This window comes from Triticum aestivum, chromosome 6A, assembly GCF_018294505.1.
Source record: "Triticum aestivum cultivar Chinese Spring chromosome 6A, IWGSC CS RefSeq v2.1, whole genome shotgun sequence".
NCBI lineage: Eukaryota > Viridiplantae > Streptophyta > Magnoliopsida > Poales > Poaceae > Triticum > Triticum aestivum.
The window spans coordinates 457,829,764-457,836,326 of NC_057809.1; positions in this window are offsets into that span (position 1 = coordinate 457,829,764).

Consider the following 6,563-nt stretch of genomic DNA (forward strand, 5'->3'; position numbering starts at 1 on the left):
GATCCTTGCGTTTTCTCCATCAGTCATCATCGCGAAGCCACCTTCGATGTCCCATGTACACTGTTTTCGAAGACCCGGGATCTCTATCTAGCTGGCGATGCGTTGTGTCATCCATGCACCTGACGCATGCACAACATCCATGGACCACCTGCCCCGCGACATATCCGTAACCGAGATAGTCATGCACCATCGTGAGCAGTGCGGCTCTCATAGGGAAATATTCTTTCTCTACGGCGTCCCATGTATTGGCTGATGTTTTCCACAACGTGTCTAGCTCCTATTTCAGCAGCCCTAGATACAGATTGATGTCGTTCCCTGGTTGTTTCGGCCCTTCAATTAGCATACTCATGTGAATGTACTTCCTCTTCATGCACAACCAGGGGGAAGGTTGTACATCCACACAGACACAGGTCAGGTGCTATGTGTGCTTCTTTGGCTACCAAACGGATTGACTCCATCGGTGCTCGCGCCCAGCACGATGTTCCTTGGACCGTCCCCAAATTATGGGTGTTCAAAGTTCAACGCTTGCCACTGGCTCGCATCCTTAGGGTGACTCAGCATCTTGTCTTTTTTTATTTATCTTTGGATCATTTCCATCATGTTCTCGCTTCTTCTCCTCCCTATCCGCGAGTCAACGCAGGAGTTTTGCTACCTTAGGGTCCGTGAAATACCGCTATAGACGAGGAGTGATCGGAAAGTACCACACCACTTTTCGAGGAGCTTTCTTCCTCTTCTTGTATCGAGTGACGCCGCACACCGGACATATGGTAGACTCCGCGTGCTCGTCCCGATAAATGATGCAATCGTTCATGCACACATGGTATTTCACGTGCGGTAAATCTAGAGGACACACGATTTTCTTCGCCTCCTCGAAACTGGTCGGGCACTTGTTCCCCTTGGGAAGACGTTCGTGTCAGAATGACATGTTCTCGTCAAAGCATGCGTCGGTCATTTTGTGTTTTACCTGTTGGAAATATGCCCTAGAGGCAATAATAAATTAGTTATTATTATATTATATTTCATTGTTCATGATAATCGTTTATTATCCATGCTAGAATTGTATTGATAGGAAACTCAGAGGGTGTGAACCCTTGTCCCAGAGGAGAGGGGTGGCTTATATAGAGTGCGCTAGGACCCCAGCTCCCCTCCGTTACACAGAGTTCAATGTTCATAAAGGAGGAGCGTTACTGGTAACGTCCGGAGTAAAGTGCTATAAATGATTATTAAAGCTATGACTTAAATCCCGACCATTGCGGAGTGAGTGGCTTCACATCTTCTGGTGGTCAAATGGTTGTTCGTATGGTCGAGTGTCTTCAAGGCTGTCGAGTGGAACATAGCTTCATGGTCGAGTGGATGATGATCTCTCTTCGACTGCTTCTGGTTCTTTTAGAGATGTCCTTGGGGAGGGTATCTTGGACAGATCCATGACCCTACCCTAGGTACATAGCTTCGTCATTAGCCCCCGAATGGATCAGAGTTTGAGTGGGGAAGGAGTTGAGAACACTTCCGACTCATTCTTCGTGTGGTGAGTATAACTTATTCTGGAGCCATGAAGTGAGGAGACAACGTCAACTTCTTTTTCAGTCGCCTTGGTCCATTCTTGGTTTTTGCCGAGTGAATTTTCACGGCAGAACTCCGAATGATAATGTAGAGGATGTTTTCAGTCTGACAAGTTGCTCTGCTCTCCGCGGATTTCACGGGATTCAAATTTTGGGAAGCGCGCCGGACGGGCGAGGCCGTGGTAATCGGGATGGATTAGGCAGGTCGCCTCGATCTCTGCGCCACCTTTTTCGCCACGTATTGCGCGTGCGACTGTTGCAGGATTTGTTTAGATCGTCTGGGCCTACCAGTCAGTCACTCGGGGAATGACCTTATAAAAGGCACCGGACTGGGTCTCTACCCCGTGTGCTCCCATTCTCTTTTCTTCTTCCTTCGACCTCTCTGCCACGCTCGCTTCTGCACTCGTTGCCGAACCCTCGCTCGAACTCGATCTGCCGCCATGGGAAAAGAGAAGACGGTGGCGCTGGAGTGCGCGAAGAAGGCGACCGCGAAGGCGAAGGGCAAGCGGACCAGCCGGGCGGATCCTCGTTGAGATCTGGCCTGCCGCCGGGCTGGATCCAGGGCGACTAGATCCGCTTGATGATCAGCCAGGACGACCTCGACGACCTGGTGGAGGGGGGACTGATCTCCCACAAATCGGCGCGGCTCCCGGGGAACGAGACCGAGCCGCAGCCAAGGGAGGGTGAGTGTGTTCTCCTCGCCACCCACGTCGATCGCGGATTTTCTCTGCCTCCCCATCCTTTCTTTCGGGGCTTTTTGAACTTCTTTGGGGCTCAGCTCCACCACTTCACTCCAAACACCATAGTCTATCTGTCTGCTTTCGTGTCAATGTGTGAAAAATTCTTGGGCTGTCGACCGCATTGGGGTCTTTTCAAACACATCTTCACCTGCCGTTCCCAGTCAGTCAAAAAGGCCAGTCCGAGTGATGAGAGAACGCACGTGATCCAGATGAGGAACAAGAGCACCTTCCCAGCAATGATACTTCCCGACTCGGTCCGGGGCTGGCAGTCGACTTGGTTTTACTGTAAGGACCAGCCGACCCCGGGTCAGTCGACTGGACTTCCTCCCTTTTCTCTGGCTCGAGTGGAGAAGCCCTCCTCCCTGAAGGTGGTCCCAGAAGAGAAGGCGCAGGTCAAGGTGCTGGTCGAGCGGGTCGTCCAACTCGTCAGCGATAGGGTGACTGGGATGGACCTGCTAGAGGTCTTTCTCGGTCGACGCATCCAACCGCTTCAGGCCCGTGAGCATCCGATGTGGATGTACTCTGGACTCGAGGACTCCACTCGGATCCACCCGGAGGACGTCAGCGAGGACATCTTGGAGAAGTGGCTGATGGGAATCACCAGCAACAAAGACAACCCCCGGGGGTCTAGGAGGGTGATTCCATTCGACCACTCGCGCCAGCTGGAGCAGGTATGATTCTGTTTTACCAAGTATCTTTCCATTCACTGTGTGACACCTTGTTGATGGTCGACTGAATTTCTTTTGATTGTTGTCTTTTCAGGCCCTCATTGACATGTACTCGATGCCCAATGGAGTGCAGGAGCAAGACGTCGAGGAAGGAGCGAGTGGGGGTGAGAGCGGCGAGTGGCACTCGGATGCCGAGGAGGACGAGGAGAGCGATGAATCGACTGATGACGAAGAGGTCGACTCACCTCCTCGCAGGGAGAGGAGATCCAAAAACGCTCACAACCCGGCAAGCACTCCGGACCTGGTGACCGTGCCGACTGGGCAGTCTTCGAAGTGCCCCAGGACGTCTTCCCCAGCGCCGATTGAGAAGGCTCCGAAGCAGCCCAAGGTTGTGCCGCCTCCAGCGCCAAAAGCACCGAAAGCCACCTCCTCCAAACTACCAAAAGCTCTGCCCAGGATCAAAGTGACCATCCCTACCATCTCTGGGTAATCATCTGACCTGTTCTTTTCATCGACTCGAGCAAGAGAACATAACCGACTGGGTGCGGGTCTTTGCAGTGCTTCTACATCAGGAACCTCTTCTCTCCAGTACCGAGACGAGGAGATGGAAAATGCGGTCACCTCCAACCCAGGTAAAAACTCTTATGATCTTGCTCTTGACTACTCGGTCGATTGAATTCTAGTGGTTTACTTTAGAGTCAACTGATCTTCTCCGCAGCTCCGCCCAATGTCATCGATCTCCCAGATGACGATGAAGATGTGGCTCCTAGGCCCAGGAAGAATAAAAAGGTGACGGCTGGTAAGGCGTCTCAGCAGGGACCAACGACAACACCAACCGTCTATCAATCTAAAGACGCGGGCGGGGCCTTTGTAACCTTCACTATACCCTTGTCGAGTGAGCACCCCGCACCGTCGACTGTACCGCTGATTCCTTCAGTCGTCCCATCTCATGCCTCGGAGGTCCAAGCTGCTGCACCTGGGTCGTCTGCTCTCTTCTTCATCAGCTATCCTGTTCCAGACAACCAGTCGGAAGCGGCTGCGGAAGCCATCCAACAGGCTGACGTGATGATGGAGCGGATGAAGACGGTGCATGAGAATAGCCAGGCTGCCTATGACGCCAGCGCTGCTCTCCGGGCCAATGTCCAGGTAAGTAGACTTTTCGACTGCCCTTGTTCTATCAGGATATGCTACCCGAAAAATTTTCTTCCATACAATCTCCTGTTGTTTGCGTCGAATCAGTGCACCCACTGGGTGTTTTTTGTCTTTGGTAGTTGCCTTCTTCCACTCGGTCTGGGCGAGTAGGATCTAAACAGGTGGGGGCACGCTAAGTGCACCCACTGGGTGTAGTCCCCGCGACCGCAGTCGACTGCTGGCAGTCGACTGGGGTCTGAGTTCTACCTTCCTTTCTTTTCTTCCACTCGACTCGGGCGGACCGGTCGAGACCGGTGGGGGCATGCTAAGTGCACCCACTGGGTGTAATCCCCGAGACCGCAGTCGACTACTGGCGGTCGACTGGGGTCTGAACAGTTTTTTTTGACTTGACCTGGGTGGACCGGTCGAGTTGGGTTTTAATCAGCGGGGGCATGCCAAGTGCACCCGCTGGGTGTAGCCCCCGAGACCGCAGTCGACTGTGTGAAGTCGGCTGGGGTCTAAGCAGACTTCTTTAAGTTTTATCCACTCGGAAGTGAACGACCTTTGATCTTGTCGATTAACACATCTTTTGCCTTCTGCGGAAGTCTTGTACTCTCATTTCCAAGTTTGCTGAACTTGAGGAGAAGCAGAGGCAACTCAACCTCGACTTGGAGTTGGCCCAGCAGAATCTGAAGAAAGCTCAAGACGAAGTTGCTGGTATGGAAGGTAACTGCCTGTCGACTGTCTTTTTAAAACATTTCTTCGAGCTCTTGTCTGATCTGAATGCTTCTTTTGCAGAGAAAATGAAGTTGGCTCTGGAGAAGAAGGACTCGGACCTCGCCGCTGCACAGAAAGAAGCCCAAGATAAAACTGCCCTTGCAGACCAGAAGCTGGCTTCAGTCGAAGCACTGGAAGGGGAGGTGACCAAGTTGAAGTCCTGTCTCAACAAGTCTAACCGAGAGGTGAGTCGTCTGAAGAAGGACAAAATTACCCTGAATGGAAAGCTGGAGTCTGCGGTCCACAAGAGGAATACACGGAAGCTTATCTGAAGACTCTTGCTAAGAAGCTCTATCTCATGCTGGAAGGTACTCCCTTTAAACCGACTGTGTTGATGTTTGCAAATGAATCTTGTTCGGTCGAGCCACTAATTTTTGACTGCAGAATTCTGCCAAGATTTTGATGAAGAAACTGGAAAGGTCGAGATGGGTCTGGACCCTATCGCTTCTCCAGTTTGCGACGAAACTGCAATGAATGTGCTCCGACTGGAGTCTCGTGTCGCCGATGTCACAAGCTACCTCGCACGCCTAAAGGAAGCAGTCTCACGAGTCGACACATTGCTCTGGCCAAGGGCGACGCTTCAAAATGACCTGGAATCCCTGATGGCTCGACTCAACGAGATCCCTGACCGAGTGCAGGAATGGAAGAAGTCCTCCGCCCGGTGTGGTGCTGACGTGGCGCTGTCCTTAGTGCGAGTCCATTGCAAGGAAGCTCGTGAAGACAAGCTGGCGGCGATCAAGGTCGCTAACACCAAAAGGCATGACTTCCAGTCCTTCATGGAGACTTTCATCGCTGCTGCTACTCGGATTGCGGATGGGATTGACCTGGACGAATTCGTCGAGCCTGCCAGCCCTCCTCCTACCGAGTGAACAAACTTATGAGACTTGAATCTGCTTTAAATTTGCCTCGGAATGCCGAGTGGTTGTTGTAACCGTTAAACTCCTTCGGGCTTGATGCTCGAATACTTTTGGTTTGTTGCTTGGAACTTTAGGATTTATCAAATTTGGTTTATTTTCGAATATGCTTGCGTTTTGCCTTCAAGTGGACTTTGTTCTCTGCTCGGAATAGTCTTTGCGCTGGAGACGCAGATCTGAGATGGCGAATCCAGTCGACCTGCACTTCGTCGCCCTTGCGGATAGGGATGGAGCGCACATTGTACTTGTGGCATAGTCCCGAAGGAGAAGGTTGCAGTCGACCTGCACCTCGTCGTCCTTGCGGATAGGGATGGAGCGCACGTTGTACTTGTGGCGTAGCTCCGAAGGAGAAGGTTGCAGTCTACCTGCACCTCGTCGTCCTTGCTGATAGGGATGGAGCGCATGTTGTACTTGTGTCGTAGCTCTGAAGGAGAAGGTTGCAGTCGACCTGCACCTCGTCATCCTTGCGGATAGGGATATGTTTCGAACTTAGGCGAGTACTGGACTACAGATAAGCCTCTGAGTGGGAGGATCGCTCTCCACTCGGTAGGATTTTTTAAACTTAGGCGAGTACTGGACTGCAGCTAAGCCTCCGAGTGGGAGAACTTAGGCGAGCGCTGGACTGCAGCTAAGCCCCCCGAGTGGGAGGACTGCTCTCCACTCGGTAGGATTTTACAAACTTAGGCGAGTACTGGACTGCAGCTAAGCCTCCGAGTGGGAGAACTTAGGCGAGCACTGGACTGCAGCTAAGCCCCCGAGTGGGAGGATTGCTCT